Source organism: Stenella coeruleoalba (assembly GCF_951394435.1).
Source record: "Stenella coeruleoalba genome assembly, chromosome: 8".
Taxonomy (NCBI): Eukaryota; Metazoa; Chordata; class Mammalia; order Artiodactyla; family Delphinidae; genus Stenella; species Stenella coeruleoalba.
In genome coordinates, this window is record NC_137154.1 from 60,399,931 (window position 1) to 60,419,144 (window position 19,214).

At 40.5% G+C, this 19,214-nt stretch overlaps 1 protein-coding gene across 23 annotated transcripts in view; it reads right to left on the bottom strand.

Annotated features, from left to right (window-relative positions):
* DLG2 (discs large MAGUK scaffold protein 2) overlaps positions 1 to 19,214 on the bottom strand; it is a 2,041,348-nt gene that overhangs the window by 42,035 nt on the left and 1,980,099 nt on the right. The window lies entirely within an intron of this gene.

The window sequence follows — 19,214 nt, forward strand, 5'->3', positions numbered from 1 at the left end:
TTTGTGACTAGTGCAAAGGATGATAACATTCAGTAATGCATTCTGACACTGTGGCATTTTCTTTGTCAATTCGTGCATCATTTTGTGTAGTAGACTCCATAGGAAATTGCCAAGCTATGTGATTCCGATTAGTTGCTTCAGAATTCTAGAATTGTCCAGCATTTTGGCATTAAGCCACACAATACTAATGGCTTATGCAACAACCCACAGGATCTGAAACCAAAGCAAAACTAAGCAAAAAACTCCAAAACTTGCATTTCCAACTTTACTCATTTTCAAGATGTTCTCATCAATGGGACACATTGGAATGATTTTTAAATCTCATGTGTTAGACAGAAAAATGGGGAACAGAGTTGAATGGATCAGATATGTTGGTCACACTGTTAATTTCTTGATTTCTCCATTAACGGTTTTTTGCTCTTTCTTTCCTTCCTCCTTTCCTCCCTCCTTCCCTTCCTTTCCTTTGATTGCTATTTGCTACAACCCAAAGGTTCTAGTCAAAGCCTAGAGGGTTAAGCCTACAAGATGTGGCTGTCAGGACGTAACTGACCACAAGCAAGTGCCCACTGGAAAGGCTCTAGGAGTCAGATGGGGGTCCAATCAGCTGACTGGTGTTGGATGAGAAGAATGCCCTTCAGGAGCCAGAGAAGCCAACAAGCATCCGTGCGGAGCTGAGAATCAGACTGAGAAGCAGGAGGAGACCTGGGTTTCCACTGTGACTTGGGTAAGTCACCTCATATCTCTGGGCCTGTTTCTCCACCTGAAGAACAAGGCGCTCGGACCAGCTGATCGCTGAGGTTTCTTTCATCTCGATCATTCACAGAATCTGAAACCTCATTCAAGGTCAAGTTAAAGAAATTCCGTTTTTCTTCTTTCTGTTTTAGCATTCTCTAAATACACTGATAATTGAGAGGGTTCTTCTATTCCTATGATTTTTTTGTTCTCCAAAATCTGGAGTTTTACAAAACAGCTGATAACGTCCTAACCTGAATGAAATCCCATTTAATTATATTCAATGAACCTTACCTGAGCACCCACAAGGTTGTTCGGCTTATTCTCTATTATACTCCTCTCCCTCCTCATCACACAGATTCATCCGGTTTGCAATCTGAGTTCTCTAACTGCTTTATTGAAGTTAGTTTTATGTTTCATCTTCAGTCTAACTCTGTAAGGATGAGGATCTTGTCTTAAGGCTTTCTTTTGCACTTCCCCCAGTGCCCCAGAACAACATGTGGAACAAAATCGGTAACAGGGACTTGCTAATCATAATAGCATTTTCCTCCTTAATATTTGTTAAATGCTTACCCACAGGGGAAGTACTTTTCTCAGTGATTTACATGGGTTAACTATTCTAAGTGTTTTTCACTAATTATCAACTATTTTGTGTCCACATTTTACATACAAGGAAACCGAGGTACAGAGCAGTTGGTCACTTGCTCAGGGTTTACACGACTGTGAGTCATCAGCCAGGTTTCATACCCAAGCAGTTGGTTCCAGAGTTGCGCCCTTAACCACTATGCAATACTGCCTTTCTGTGATTGCTTGCCAAGATTCCAAGTATGCATTCCACCCTGCTTTTAGCATATAGGCACTTTAGCCATTGCTGAGAACTTCTCCAGGCAAATTACTTTCTGCGGAATTTTATACTTTATCTCTGAAACATAATCTCTGGTACTTTATTCTTTTCATATGGTTTATGCAATGAGATTTCTGTGATGGGTCCCCTAGGGTCAGTGATAACACTGAATGTTTTCTACTATTATGAAAATAATATGCTCATTTGCAGGGAGGACGCCACTCCTCAATTTCATTTCTTCATTCCTAGGAATGCCAGTTCTGAAACTTTCCCAAGGGCTCCTCTTCTTTTTGTAATCCCTCAGGCCAGTCCTCACTGGCTGATTCTACACACCCACCCTGGAGGTGATGTAACACCATGAGGCCAGCAGGGAAGCTGTAAGCTGATTTACCATTACCTGTGTGAGGAGAAGACCCTCACTCAAATCAATATATTGATTTACACTAATAGAAAGTAATAGAACACTGTCTTTCCTCCTGTTTCCACTGCTGTCTGTCCAAGCACTTCTGAAGTTATTCATCTCTCATGAACCTTTCCTGAGAGAAGGCTTTCCTAACTACTCCAGGTTCCTTTACCTTAGACAGTTACATCCACTTATTCATGCACCAAATATATGCTGAGCACATGTATAAGCCAGGTGCTGAGTTAGGAACTGGAGCTGCAATAAACTCTCAAGGACCTCACAATTCAGTGACAGAGAGAGATTCCTAAGTTACTAATACAGTGTGACAGTGTGTGCACGGTACTGAAGAGGCATCGGGAAGGCAGAGTAAGTTCTGCTCTGGAAGGGAGCAAGAGGTGAACTGTGAACTAGATATTGAAGAATGATCATCATTCACCATGTGGAACAGAGCAGGTGGGGAGGTTATTCCACCAGCAAAAGGAGTTAGGCAGAGTTCTTGACTGTTCTCCGCTCACTCAAAGTGCGTCTTTTCTCCAAATAAACTCATCGATAACAATAATAGCAACCAAGATTTATTGAGCTCTTTCTCTGTGCCCTTGTCAGTATAATCTTGTCAAATATTCTGTACTAATTACCTCATTGAATCCTCCCCACAATTCCATCACACACTCGCGCGCGCGCACACACACACCCCTCTGTCTATACTATTACACATATACAAATGAGAGAACTGAGGCTTAGAGAGGTAACATCATTTGACCAGCTGGTAAGTGGCAGAACTGTATCCAAACTCAGCTCTCGGACTCCAGAGCCAAAATTTCACTACTAGCTTGTTTCCTCTTTGCACTTTTCTAGGGCTGAGTACATAGTAGTTGCCCAAGCAGTGCTGGTTGAGGGAAGAGTTGGTTGAGAGCTAGTTGTCCACGGCAGGGGGATCCGTACTATGTCCTACTGCAGGCAGGAAGGGAGGGACCAATTACTTCATTTCACAGTCTGGTTTGTTTCACAACCTTTTTTGTTGTTTGGAGGCGTGTGACGCTACAGGGCGAGGCCAACATCACTAGAAACTCCCAGGTATTTGTTCAGTGAGGAGTGTGCAAGGGGAAGAGATAAGAGCCCGGTCCTAAAGACAACCCTCAGAATGGGAGAAAATATTTGCAACTGACAAAGGATTAATCTCCAAAATATACAAGCAGCTCAATATCAAAAAAACAAACAGCCCAATCCAAAAATGGGCAGAAGACCTAAATAGACATTTCTCCAAAGAAGAGATACAGATTGCCAACAAACACATGAAAGGGTGCTCAACATCATTAATCATTAGAGAAATGCAAATCAAAACTACAATGAGATATCATCTCACACCAGTCAGAATGGCCATCATCAAAAAATCTACAAACAATAAATGCTGGAGAGGGTGTGGAGAAAAGGGAACCCTCTTGCACTGCTGGTGGGAATGTAAATTGATACAGCCACTATGAAGAACAGAATGGAGGTTCCTTAAAACACTAAAAATAGAACTACCATATGACCCAGCAATCCCACTACTGGGCATATACCCTGAGAAAACCATAATTCAAAAAGAGTCATGTACCACAATGTTTATTGCAGCACTATTTACAATAGCCAGGACATGGAAGCAACCTAAGTGTCCATCAACAGATGAATGGATAAAGAAGATGTGGCACACATATACAATGGAATATTACTCAGCCATAAAAAGAAACGAAATTGAGTTATTTGTAGTGAGGTGGATGGACCTAGAGTCCGTCATACACAGTGAAGTAAGTCAGAAAGAGAAAAACAAATACTGTATGCTAACACATATATATATGGAATCTAAAAAAAAAAAAAAAGGTTTTGATGAACCTAGGGGTAGGACAGGAATAAAGATACAGACGTAGAGAATGGACTTGAGGAAACGGAGAGGGGGAAGGGTAAGCTGGGACAAAGTGAGAGAGTGGCATTGATATATATACTCTATCAAATGTAAAATAGCTAGTGGGAAGCAGCCGCATAGCACAGGGAGATCAGCTTGGTGCTTTGTGACCACCTAGAGGGGTGGGATAGGGAGGGTGCGAGGGAGACGCAAGAGGGAGGGGATAAGGGGATATATGTATACATATAGCTGATTCACTTTGTTATACAGCAGAAACTAACACAACATTGTAAAGCAATTATAATCTAATAAATACGTTAAAAAAAAAAAAAAAGAAGAGCCCAGTCCTGGCATCAGATGGGCCCAGGCACACCACTTCTCTGCTAGACACATTTTCTTTTCAAGAGTCTTCTTTGCTAATATGTTTGATCCAACTCACCAGCTGTGTGGCCTTGGGGCAAGTTATTGAACCTTTCTAAGATTTATTTTCCTCATCCGTACCATCCCTACTTCCCACCATCACCGTCATCATTATCACCAATGGTAACATATGAGGCTCTGCTTGTGGGGCTTACTGTCTAGTGGCAGACAACAGGCAAATATTCAGGCTATACTCACTACGGAAACTCCAAGGAGAGACTCCTGGCCTCGGCCCCTCCTGTCCATATGAGCTTAGGAAAGTCACTTTCCCTCCCTGAGCACCTTCCTCTTCTGTCAATCAGGGAGATAAATGAGATGACCTCGAAGGTCCTTTATGCAATGAGGATTTTTCCTCTTCCTCCCCTTGCCTGTTCCCTCCTTTTCTTCCCTCCTTCAACTAGGAGAGGTACTCAGCTTCATTCTCTTGGATGATGACTGAGTTTCAGGAACTGATGGTTTGCTCTTTGTCTCCCACAATCTGATGTCACCTCCAGACCCAGAGCACAAGGTCACTTGCAGCATTCATGTCTCAGGAGTAACTGCAGGCAAACCAATAAGTACAAATAATAAATAGTATTTTTTGTAAGGTTGTGCCTGATTGAACAATTCTTACTTCATGCTTGAATGGAAGAAGGGGTACACCTTACAAATGAAGGCAAGTCCATTATAGCTGAGACTGCTGGGCCCTAGGCCTGTAGCCTCATTTTAGCAGGATGAGCCACAGGGATTAGGACTCTCACTGGGAGTTCAGTCTTGTGGCAGGAGAGTGGAGAGGTGGTCTGTATCTTGGGCATTTCTGTCTAGCCCACACTGTGCCTTCCATCTACATATTTCCTTTAAGGTGCATTTCATATGCTATATGCTAGCAGACTGTGTTTTCTAAGACAAGCAGAGCTCGTCAAGAGAGCAGATTGTAGTTCTAATGTGAGAGGATGTGAGTGGCTTAAAGGTTTCTCAATGGTTCATTCTTTGGGGAGAGAAAAATCGAACATTGCTTGCTAAACTTTGAACGGCGGCTGATAAAAGTACAGATTTTTCACTTGACTAAGATTTGAAATCCTCTCAGATTTTAGAGTGCAGAGATAAAAACCATGAAAACATATATACACACCTCAAGGGAATAAAAACACCTTCAAAACCCCCAGCACTTCCTTTTAAGAACAATCTCTTTCTCTCTCTCCCTCTCCCTCCCTCCCTCCATCCTTTTCTCTCTTTTTCTCTCTCTCTTACACATACACACACCCCTTTCCTATTCATGTTCATGTCACATCCCAGCAAGTTTATTGTTATTTCTGTGTTAGACACCAGGGATCACTGAGTGAGTCTGTCACTATAACTGATTGTCACTTTAAAGCCAAAGAGAATGTTTCTTGAGCATGGGGAGGAATTTTTTCCCCAAGTATCCACCAGAAACTTTGCCATCATCCTTAATCCCTTCCTTGTGCATTTCTGTCATTTTTTTTCGTCTTCCGTCCTGCCACTAACCTGGTTCGAGGGGAGGCATCTTTGCACCTTGTCTGGACATACTGTTCGTGTAACAATTGTGTTTCACTTGTGAGAAAATATACTTGCATCACTTAGCACAGTGCTTAGGAAATAGCTAGCCTCTAATAAACAACATCATTACTTTTCCCCCATTCTCAATCCTCATTTCAGGGGCTGAAGACTGCACACCCTAGTAGAAGATACTACATTTGACAGCAATATCCATTACTTGAAGATTCCAAAGGAGTGGCATAACTAATGCCTCCATCACAGGCTATTGCAGTGGTAAATGCAACCAGGCAGGTATGAGCTTAGCCATGGTAAGTGCTCAATAAATCATAATTATTTTTATGCCATAAGCATTTATTGTTTTTGCCAAACTTTATATCCAGGGCTCCAATGGCAAAAAGTGCCTGGGGGCAAATTAGAAAATGGCACCCCGCTCTGGGAAAAGGAATTGCAAAAGCTCACACTCTCAGGCTGGCTCTTGCTCAATGTTATGTGGGATGTTTCACCCGCCATGTGTGTCCCCTCGGCAATAATGTGGCTATAATAAACATTGGGAACACAAAACGAGGAGCTCACAGTTTAAGCAAATCATTACTACATTGTTATAATCGTTATGATGGAGTTACTTACAACAAGCTGTGGGGGCACCATGGAGGGAGCAAGGCCACTGGGGAGGCTGGAGAAGGCTCTGGGGCACTGTTTTAGGGGTTTTAATGAGTAGGAGATTGTCCAGTGGGGAAGTAGCAAAAGTCGGTTTGCGCAGATGAAAGGCTGCAACAGGGGACGCAAGGCCACCTCTTCTCCCCTTCACCCTTCCCCAGTTCTGTGGGACTCAGGAATGGTAAGAAGCTTTGTGGATGGAGTAGAGGATTTACTCTACTCCATGGAGGATGGAACTCAGAGAAGTGGCAGGAAAGACAAAGAGACAGTTCACCTGCACTGTGCACCTCTCTGTTACACATGATACTATTGAACGTTTACTTCTATTGAAGGAATAATTGAGCACTAAATGCACAGTACACATTTTTCTGCAGAAATCACAAATAGAGTCAAGAAACCATTCTTTTGTCATTTAATCAACCATTTCAAGTACTTGGATTATAAATTCTGCAGGAGGAGAATTTTGCGGCTGACAGAGAAGTCACAAAATCTACCCAACAAAGTCTTATGCACTTTCATCACAGAGAAGAGCCTACTTCTATTAAATGAAAGAAAGAAAAAAAAAGCATATTCCTTGGGTTTCTCAGCCCACAGTAGATTAAAAATAGCATAGCTCAGCTTGGATGGGGGCTGGGCAGAGGTGCTGCCCCGGACACATACGTGCAGACAGTGCCAAGGGAGTACAGCTGAGTTCTGCAGAAAGGCAGGCAAGTAAAACTGTCAAGTTTGCATTCAGCCACGGAAGGCATCTGTATTATGATAAATGAGGTCCATAATAATTCATTCAACAACTCCCAAGGGGTCAGAGCTAGGGGCTGGGTAAACGGGGAGAAGTGACAGCCAGCCTGGGACCTCTGCAGTGGTTTTCCGGTGAATGTAGTGGTGAGAGAATTGAGTCTTCACCTAACACGTAGCAGGTACAACTCAAAAGAAACTTCCACACGGCAGCCACTACCATGTTTACATTGTAGGTGAAGATTTAGTAGTACTAAAACAACATCAATCACATTTATGTTGTGATTTTGAATTTTGTTGCTATAATATATAAATAAATGCTAAATATATATGGCATTTAATTTGTAATTTTATTTTAACTTTATAGATGATAAGAGCTATAAGTGTAAGAAATTTGCACTTAATTTTATGCTTATATATTTAGGGAACATCATCATGGAGGATTTAGTCAACACTTTGGGGTTGGGCAGGGACAAGAAGGATTATTTTCTTTAAAAAATGCCACTATGTAGTTTTCACCTCATAGGGTTTTTGTGAAGATTTAATGAAAAAAATTCTTATAATCTATTTAGCAAAACTTTTGGCTCATAAATAACCTTCAGTAAATGTTAGCTATATAGTTATCACATTTACTGATCAAAGCCAAATCCTTTATTTACCAAATGTGAACTCTGCCTATTACTGAGAAGGGGGTAAACACAAAAGTTCTATCCACTCTTGGGGGTCCGCTGGGGGAAAGAACTCCTTACCTTTAACAAAGTAATGAAAGCAATCATAAATAGCACTGAGTAGCAATCATGAATTCATGTATTTATTTTCTGACTGTAATCTGGGCTTGTGTCTCAGCACATCACCTCCACTACAGCCTGCAGCCATGGGAGGTGTTCACAGAACGCTTTCTCCATAAACGAAGAATGACAAGCTCTGTCATTCACATTGAACACGTGCTCTAAATTCATTAAGGTGTTAATTCTTCGTGACAGGTGAGTACAAGCCAATTACAGAGAGAAACGGTGGGTTCTTGGGGCCTTCCAGGAAAAACAACCATTCACATCAAGAATGCCCAAATACCAGTTTCAACAAGTGGTAACAAAATCTTTACAAATATTCGTGAAGTTGTCAAAACATGAAAGGCAAATAGCACTCTGCAAGCTTTTTGCTTCTTTTCAAGGGAGGAAGGCTCTAACTCAGACTGACAAGTGCCTGCGATAAATTTGAGACTGGGAAAACTCTCACCTGGTAATTGTGTCACCCAAATTGCCCAGAACTCTGTAAATGAATGGCAACTCTTTGCATTACACCTTGTCACTACTAACAAATAAAGGATGTTTCCCTGAGCTTTGTCACTGGTACTTATGTATACCAATTGCACTTGCTTCATGGAAAGAGTTATTTTTCCCCCTCTTCTCTAAATGGACCCCAAGTGCACACAATCTGATAAATCATAATCCTTGGCCATGAAATGCTTTTCATTGTTTCATACCTTCATGTTAGGTGGGAGATTCATGGCGCTTATTACATTATGATAGATAGATAACAAGTGGGCTACACACAGATGTTTTTCTTGAAAAGTGTAATTTTGATTTGACTAAATATACTTCATACTATGTCTCTTTTTGTTAGTTTGTCTCACATCTTAATGAAGCAAGTTTACTGCACCCCTCTTACTAGCCCATTTTACAGAGGAATATTATATACTAAGAGTGCCAACTTCCAAGGAAATCCCAGTCCTTCCCAGACCATCCAATGTTTGCCAAGAGCAAGCAAAGGCTAATGCATCTTTGTTTCCCCCAAGCCCTAGCACAGTGCTGGGCATGAAAGACACCTTGTAAACTTTTGCTAAATAACTGAAATGATCTTCATGTGCCTCCAAAGGATAGCACTTGGCTGTGTGACTATGGACAGGTCACTTAAACCTCGGTCCCTGCCTCTTCATCTATGACATGGATAATATACCAAAGAGTTCTGTAAATATGAAGACTTATTACTACTAGTATCCATGAAGAATTTCTTAATCCCACTGGAGTGGATCCATTACAACACATTTCTGCTTTTAACCTGGCAATCAGTCTAAAATTGGTTTCATTTTTTTAAAAAAAGTACTTTAGTGACAGTTTTATTGAATCTGCCCTGGTTAGTTTTCAGTTCAATTCAGTGGTTATTTCGGTATCATAAACTGTGCCGATTTTTAGTAGCACACAGCAACTATTTAGTGCTGGAGACTTGCACTGGAAGGTAAGGCAACCATCTTGAGGTGCGGTGTTAGGAAGATATCTGCTTGAGGCTAGGCCTAAAAGCATGTGTACAATTTTAATTTCTAGTCTGGGTTCTATCAAGTTCATGCTCCCTTCCATTGTCATCCTCGTGGGCGCAGTGGGAACATACTGGAAGCTGTTGCTGAAAGTTTTTCAGATATTACATGATCTGTCATTAAAAAAAAAAGACTTTCTACCCACATATAGACACAGTGTACAGTTGAAAAGAGGCAAGATATACTGTTTTGGCTTGTTGAGACTCTGCCTATAATTACTATAGTGAGGAAGTCAGACAACTGGACAGTAGCTTCTGCATCTTTACCTTTCAGTACTGATGTTTGAGCTTTTAAGGAGTTAAAAATTTGCAGGGGCTTCCCTGGTGGCGCAGTAGTTAAGAATCCGCCTGCCAAAGCAGGGGACATGGGTTCGAACCCTGGTCCAGGAAGATCCCAAATGCCACGGAGCAAATAAGCCTGAGCACCACAACTACTGAGCCTGCACTCAAGAGCCCGCGAGCCATAACTACTGAGCCTGTGTGCCATAACTACTGAAGCCCAAGCGCCTAGAGCCCATGCTCCGCAACAAGAGAAGCCACTGCAATAAGAAGCCCGTGCACCGTAACAGAGTAGCCCCCACTTGCTGTTAACTAGAGAGAGCCCGCGTGCAGCAGTGAAGACCCAAAGCAGCCAAATAAATACATTAAAAAAAAAAAAAAACTTTTGCAAAGTGAAACATGCAAGCTCTGAGGTGTGACTCTGGCTCTTTTACCTTAAAGAGTCAGGTTAAAGGAAGCCCTGTAGTGAGTCAGAATTGATTCATGAATAACTCCCAAAGTAGAAATGGGTTTGAGCCAAATTTTCTGCATAATACTTAACACCCTGAATTAATAGCGGGAAGAAAATTGAACAAAAAGTCAGTGTTCTCATCTGATGAAACTATACTTGTTATTCATATAACCACAAATTATACATCTCCTATTTATATTACTTTAGCCTTAGCATCACTAATTAAATAGATAGAATTAGCTATGCTAATAACATCTAGAATGAGTTCATATATAAAATGCCTTAAAGAATCAATTATTCTACTCTGCTCACACAATACGTCATCATGCAGGGCCCAGCTCTGTCACTTATTAGCTCTGTGAACTTGGGTAAGTTATTCATCCTTTCTAAGCTTCAGTTTTCTCATCCATAAAATGGGCGTATTAAAAATTTTCATAAGACGCAAATGAGCAATGCCTATAAAAATAACCTGTAGAACATAAGGCAGTCTATGGATGTTCAGAGTAACTGGCATACTGAAGAGAAGGCAGCAGTTCTCCAATGTAGTAAGCACTGATCAAGTCTGTTCTGGAATTTTCCACAGGTAATTACACAACATGGTAGAGAACTCAGAAACAATCCTGATAGCAGCCAACAGCAGGGACAGGAGTGGAAGACTGAGATTAGTCTGCTGCCACCTCTACCTTCCTGCCTAGTCATAACGTCAGCAAGCACATAGTCAGGAACACCCCTGTGCCAGTAGGTGTACGGCAAGGCTGTAGGGCCAACTCTCCCTCCCTCTCTGCCCATAGCACAGTGTGTGAGTGGGGGGGGTGGGGGTGGGGATAGGGGACTAATATTTCTAGGTACTTTACATATATTAGCTCTTTTAATATGATTTCCATTTTTACATGTCAGGTGATTAAGGCTTAGATATATTATGATAATTCTGATAGAAACTGGTCATTCTGTGTGATATCAAACCTTTCTGCTACACCTGTGTATCTCGAATTTTAGCAAGCCTATAGAGTTTTCCTGGGAGCTTATTAAAATGCAACTTTCCTATCTCCATCCCCAGAGATTCTGATTCCACAGGGCTGGGTTTGAGCCTGGGCATCTCCATTTCTAATAAAGAGCCTCAGCTGATGCTGATATAGGTGCCTCAGGCTAAATATTTTCTGGTCTCTTCTTTCCTCTCTGTCGCTACTCTGTCGTCCTAGGTTAGGCTAACTCCATGTCTCACCTGCATTGTTAAAATGGACTCCAGCTTTCTAGGGTTGCCTCCTTTTGGAAATTTATTCCACACAGCAGGAGAGCGATCTGCTAAAGTTCTAATCTAATCTTGCTAAAAGCCTCCAAAGCCTCCCCACTGCCCTCGAGATCTGGGTCCTGACTTCCCCTCTGCCTTCCTGGCTGACACTTGCAGCTTTGTACTTAAGCTCTTGTATTTAAGTAACACGAGGCTTCTTTGGCTTCCCTGCACACACTGGGCTGCTTCCTGTCTTTACATGCCCTCCCCTCTGCCTACAAAATACAGAGGTCTTTCCAGCCTTTCACACTAGATTCTACTGATCCTTCAAGGCTCATTTGGGACATTGTATCTTCTAGGAACTTGCCTATGAACTCCAAGAGAGGCTTAAGTATTCCAGGTCTGAGTTCAAACAGTATTTTGGCCTCACTTCCCACTCAGCACTTAGCGGATTCTATTTGTCATTTGCTGATATGTTTATCTCCACAGAACATTTTATGATTCCTACAGGCTGGAACCCTGTCTTATTCATGGTGTACTTCCCATTGCTTAAATTGGTATGTGGCACATAGTATGGCCTCAACAAATGTCTGTTAAAAAGCTGAAAACATTAGAGGGGAGGAAACACTACGAGCAAGTGAATCTATTATGTTTCAATTTACCATATTCTTTCTAACATTCATGAAGTGAAAGCTTTAGCCTAATTAGGCAATGAAGATAACACTGAATTTCAAAGGTATTTTAAAAAATTTACAACTTTTGTACCTTTTTCCTCCTGGGGATGAGGTTATTCAAACACATTCGAGTCAAAATGTACAAAACAACAACAAAAAAGTGTGTTAACAATATTATTAAGGTGGAAGAACTGAACCAACTAAAACATACTGTAAAAACGAATGTGTATGTGTGTAGTGGACAGATTTTGTCAGTTATTAATTGTACTAAATTTAGTATATAAGGCTGCAGATTAACTTGGTTGTTTCAACAATGATAGTTTTTGGACCTACAAGGGAAGTGATCCAAGAAATAAATATGCATGGAAACACACAAGGAACATGATTTATTCTCCATTCCATTCCGCAGACTAGCAGTTCCGTCATTAGTAACTTGACAAATACCCTATGAGGAGTAAGTAAAATCACATGTATTTATTCAGTAAAAAATGTTCGTTGAGTTCAGCTGGCTTTCAAGGTTGAGATAGGGACCCCTCCTTACATGTATCAGAGAAGGAAACTCAACTGTAGGCCCCTTTGAGAACCATCTGCAGAGAAGCCACTAGCATTTCTTTAACCAGAGAATTATCTGTGTGCTGCTCACATGGCTCTCAGTGGACGTGGGAGCTCAAGGTTTGGAAAAATGTGATTATCACTTTCAAAAGAAAATATAGTGAGTTAGCAGCTCTTCCCATGCTGCACTGGTGACACTGCAGAATTCCCCGGACACAACGCTGTCTTGGCTCTTTATGTAAAAATGTTAGACTGGTTAAAACCACCCTGCATGCAGTATGGGGAAAGAATCAGAGGAGAAAGCCTAGAGCCAGGAAGAACAATTGGGAAACTCGTAGAAGGCCTGGAACAGGAAAGTGATAATAAAGAACCTGAGGGGTAGCCTTTCCTGAGTTTATGAACTTTGAGCAGAAATGCTGCCTTCCTGATGGCTGTGGACTGAGGCAGTATGGCTCTCCTTTCACCCCATCCTTCCTGAATCTCTAGGTCACTCTGGACATCTGAGCTCTTCACTGGGCTCTGGCCACCCAAAAACTAGCTCTATTAAGAAGGTTTCCCTTTTTTTGAGGGCAGTAATGAACTTTCCTTTGAAACTCAAAATGTCACTTTGAAGCTGCTACAAAAGCAATCCTCATAACTCACCCTGGTGAAGCAAACATAATTCCTATCTTGCTAACAAAACACTGACTGTCAAGTCACGTTTTTGATAAATGATTCAATGGCAGGCTCTGCTACTAACTCTCCGTGTGTTCCAGAAAAATGATTCTCAGTTTCTTCATCTGTAAATGACATAGTAGGATCCAATGACCATATGGGAATTCCCAAGAGTATATGAAACAGAACTGAGGCTTCTTAATGCTAGCTCCAGTTTGATTCAGGGAGACTGCCATGATCCTATCACCAATACCTGCATCTGCCCCATGTCCCCTTCTCCCAGTCAACATGCCCTCTGAAAGGGAGCTCAAGGCTTTAGAAAAGGAAACAGAATATGAGGTCAGATGTCCAAGGATGATGGTCCTCTCTGATCTCTTTAGCGACAGCTTCCTATTTTCCTTTCCGTTGCCACTGTTTGAAATTCAGATTTTCAGAATCTTGTACCCACAATACTGTTTTAGCTATCCCAACATCCCCTAATGTCGGTCTCTCTCCCCTCCAATCTGTCTTTCCCATGGTTGCCAGATTGACCTCTTGGAAACCTACTTTTGATCATTCACTCACCTTTCCTCTAAAAAGGGTGGACTGAGTAGCCAATATGTGTCCGGTAGACACTGTGCTAAGTGCTAGGGGCACAAAGATGAGTAAGTTTGGAGCTCTGCCTGGGAGTGACATTTGGGCAGCAATCCAGATACATTAAGGGTGGAGCCCAGAGGAAATCACTAGGTTGGGTTTGGTCACAACTGTTAAAATTCTTCACTGTCTACAGGATTAAGTACAAGTTTCTTGGAAAATTTAAAGCACCAGAACTGACTTGAGTATTACTTTCCAGTTCTGAGTTTCCATTCTTCATCAACTGTTGCTTGAAGTGAAAGCAAACCGTGTTTTACTTCCTATGTGTCCCGTATCTTATTCCTATGCCACTGCCCATTCCTTGCAAGATTTACTAATCTTTCAAGGCTCCCCAATTCAAATCCCCCCAGCTTCCAAGCTAGAATCAAGTTTAGGGGAGCCTGAACTTCAGAGCAAGCTTCCTGTCCCTCTTATTTAGTGTGAATTGCTTCCTCCCTGTGGAGACCCATTTTCTCCCCTAGTATCCCTGCTCCTTCAGGGCAGTGACCATGACTTACTCATCTTGGTCCACATTGCGCAGCAAGCTGCCTTGTATTGGCACCTAATAAAAGTTTATTAAATGACTGAAACATGTTTTCCAAGACTTCATTTTACTCTGGCATACCACAACAGAGAAAGTGTGCGGCCCCCAAGCTCCCTTCAGAAATGTTCTCAATACAGAAAGATGCACATCATCGAGAAAACCAGCTTCCCCCTTTTAGAATTTAAGTTTAAGCCGAAGTTAGTTTTTGACAAAGCTAAACCCAATTCAATTTATTTCTTCATTTTTCTTAAAATTCACAAATGCGACATGGTTTTAATAAGGGAGAGAGCATGCTATAGTAAACAGATTATGGGTTTTGGAATCAATCAGACACGGGTTCAGATTTCTTCACCTCTCCAAGCCTCAGTTTCTTTAAATCTATAAAGAGGGAACAAATGATTTCCCTTCAAGTTTTGTTGTGGTGATTAAGAGAAGTGTGTAAGGTGTCTAGGTTTCTACAATGCATACTCCTACTACTTTGAGTAACACCTATCACTTCTGTTTTGTACCAGCCTGTGGCTAAATAGGACTAGTTATTTATAGCCTACCTTACTTTAGAAAGGATTTACAATGCAAGGGAGCCCTTATATACTGCACATTGCTGACATTTAGTAAGAATAGTAATAATTCTCTCATACTCTTTCAGACATATATTTCCCTTCCTTAAATTATAGGGACTTTTAAATAAAAATAAAACAAAATTTAGCATAAATCACTAAATACCACTGATTTTTCAATAGAAAACAGGTTGATTCTGAAGATTATACAAATTCTTAAATGTCTCAATAAATAAAATAGAATGGCTGATTAGAAAACTGATAAAAAAGGTAGAAGAACAATGAAAGAAATTAAGGTGGTGATTAAGTTTTCACCAGAAGCTAGTTTGAATGGAGATTCATTAGAAATTTAGCTGACATTCTCAGGAAAGCTTGGGTGCATTGAGATCTGGGGCACTGAGACAGTTCTCAAGGAGATCCATCCAAACGGATGGCCACTTGGGTCTGGGTAGGCTGGAATTATCTGGGTTACTGACACAACTGTCCACTTGTCTTTGCATGTGTAGACACAGACTTTGTGAAGGCACATGAGGTGGACAGAAAGCCTGGGCATTTCATTTGTAGCAAATGGGCACTTTGTAATGGAGAGCCTCAGATTTCCTCATAGATACTCTCCAAACCCAGGAAGCATCAAAGCTCATAGTCAGGCTTTCCATACAAGCTTCCCAACCTTCCAGATCTTCCCAGTCAGCCCCATTAGCTACAACCCCCACCACACATCCACACCTTCCATCTGGTGTCCCTGACCTGCTTGGCCTTACTCCAATATGCCTACAGTTTCCACCTTCACGTACATGCTATTTCTTATGCGTGGCAAACTCTTACTCAAACTTCAAGATCTTGCTGAAGTATCACCTTCTCTTTGAAGTCTTCTCTCTTTTCCAAGGCATAATTAGTAACTCTCTTCTTCTTCTGACCTCCAACAGAATAAGGGATAGTGTGAAGGAATGAAAAGGGCAAATGTTCTACTGTCAAAAGGATTTGAATTTAAAACTGACTTTTGTACATACTAGCTGTGTGATCTTAGGTAAACTAGTTAATCTTCCTGAGGTGCAATCTCATGATATTTAAAATAGAGACTAATTCCCTAAATCTATGGGGATCATCAGTGATATTGTATCACCATTGTTTGTCTGCTTATATTTCTCTTTGTGAGCTCCATGGTATGAAAGTATAAAAAGTATACTTTTTATAAAAGTATAAAAAGTCTTTGCCTTTTTAATCACTTTGCTGCCCTACAAGGCACCTAGCACGGTACCCGGTGTTGTGCAGCACTCAATTTTTAAAAATTAATGAATAGTTCTGGAAAAGTAACTCAAGCACTGATAGGTTAATTAAAGCCCAAGTCCTTCTATGAAGTGCTCTCTGGTCATTCCCACATCCATTCATCTGAATCCCCATAGCTCTGTACACACTACTAATAAGGCTCTTGTCACAGCCTGCTTTATACATACTAATTGATTCTAAGATCCTCCAGGGTAGTAACCATGGCTTTCACTCTGAATCCCCAACATCTCACAATGCTCTGTGAATGCCATCTAATGATAAAGTTACTTAAAATATCCCAGTCTCTTTCTCATTCCAAACAGCTTTCCTCTTCAGATTATGCTGAATTTACCCCAGGGTCCCAGAGACTGAGGCCTTTGTAACAATGACTTATTTCTGTAGTCCTTGTCCAAGGCTCAGAGTGAGTGGCATCTCCTGACTTTCCCAACTCTCCACAGAGTTGGCCTTTCTTCAGTGCACTTTCTCTTAATTGTCCTTTGCTTTCTACTTCAGGGCAAGAGTCTTCTCATTGATGTATTGTTCTCATGGGGACTTAGAAAACTTTGGTTTATTATTTCTTAATTCACAGGCTCATGGAGAATTATTGCTGGAAGGCACCTTAAAAGATCATTGAATCCGGGGACCTCAAATAGAGAACAATTCCCAATGTTGCGCTAGGCATGACTAATCAATCATAACACTTTTCCTGCTGAAGTTACATATGGCCTCAGAGTCATTTTCAACACAATATTCTAGTTAGAAACCATCAATTCATCGGTTCCTATAGGAGATGAAACTTGTTTGACATCCCTGATGTAGTTCAAAGCTGCTATTTTGCTAATGAGGTCCAAAGAGCAGTGGTGACTTAGTAATGAACTGAAACCAGAACCCAGGCTACCTGACTCTCATGACTTTCAGTCCAGGGTTTCCCTTTTCACATGATCACTGCCTCTCCTTCAACAGTCATTCAAGTCCTTGAATTTATATTCTATTCATTGGATCATACCTAACTGTATTTAGCAATATGATTTAAAAAAAACACAACACAAGTTTTGGCCTTAACAAAAAGACATTTGGGCTGTAACTGATGTTAGGAGCTCTTGAGGGGAAGGGCCTATGTTACACTTTGTATCTTTTACAAGTTCTAATCCTGAGTCTGGCACATGGTAGGTATTCAACAAAAATTCTCTGATGTATATCCAACTATATATATGAAACAAACAGGAAATCTATCCTTAAATTCTCACCAAGAATCAATGAAAAATCCTACCCCTTTGTACGGAAGCAGTATTTGTCTGAAAGGACTCCATGCATGATGACATACAGCCTCACTTTTTTTTTTTTAAGAGTGACACCATGTTTAAATAAATTTCCATTTCACCTGAATGTTTTAGGGGAAAGTAAATTATTACGTCAATGACTGGGCTGCCCAGTGACACTTCTACTTCAAAATACAAAGGGCAGTGTTGTGGTTTAGGGCTCAAAACTTGTGAGCTTTTCTTCTCGTTTTTCATGGTGACATCTATTGACCTAAACTTGTGGTTCAGTGTGATGTTCACAGCCAAAATTATTAGAACAGAAAAGTAAAGGAAAGGAGATGAAGAGAAAGAGAACAGGAAGGCAGAAGGTGGGGAAAGGTATTTTACGATATAGCAATAAGATACTAGTACTATGACTTAAAAATACTAAATTTAAAAAGCTTTACAACCCACAGCTAACATCATACTTAATAGGAAAGATTAAATGCTTTCCCCTTAAGGTCAGGAACAAGACAAGGATGAATGTTTTTGCGACTTCCATCCAACACTGGAAGTTCTAGACAAGGCAATCAGTTATGATAAAGAAATAAAAGTCATCCAGATTGGAAAGAAAGAAGTAAAACTCTCTCTTTTTACATATGACATGATCTTGTAGATAGAAAATCCTGAGGAATCTACCAAAAAGCTACTACAATTAATAAATGGATTCAGCAAGGTAGCAGGATAAAAGACTGATATACACAATAACTGTATTTCTATACACTTGCAGTGAACAATCCAAAAATGAACAGAAAACAATTCATGTGCAAAAGAATGAAATTGCAACCCTACTTCATATCGTATACAAAAACTAATTCAAAATGGATCAACCACCTAAATGTAAGAGCTAAAACTACAAAATTCTTAGAAGAAAATACGCGCATAAATCTTCATGGCCTTGGTTTTTTAGATATAATAACAAAAACACAAGTAACAAAAGAAAAAATAAGATAAATTTGGTCTTTGTCAAAATTAAAAACTTTTGTGAATCAAATGACACTATCAAGAGAGACAACTCATAGAATGGGAGAAAATATTTGGAAAGCATATAGTTGATAAGAGATTAATATCTGGAATATACAAAGAACTTCTACAACTCAACAACAACAAAGGAACCCAATTTTAAAAATGGGCAAAGGATCTGAATAGACATTTCTCCAAGGAAGATATACAAATGGTCAATAAGCACATGAAAAGATGTTCTATACCAATGGTCATTAGGGAAATAAAAATCATAACCACAATGAGATACCACATCAGACCAAACAGGATGACTATAAGCAGAAAGACATATAATAACAAGTGTTGGTGAGGATGTAGAGAAACTGGAACCCTCATACACTGATGGTGGGAATGTATAATGTTATAGCCACCTTGGGAAACAGTCTGGCAGTTCCCCAAAATGTTAAATATAGAGCTATCATTATGACCCAGAAATTCCACTCCTAGGTATATTCCCAATGGAAATAAGAGTATATGTCTACACAAAAATTTGTGCACAAATATTTATAGCAACATTATCCATAACAGTCCCAAAGTGAAAACAATGCAAATGTCCATCACCTGATGAGTGGATAAATTAGATGAGGTATATCCATACAATGGAATATTGTTTGGCAACG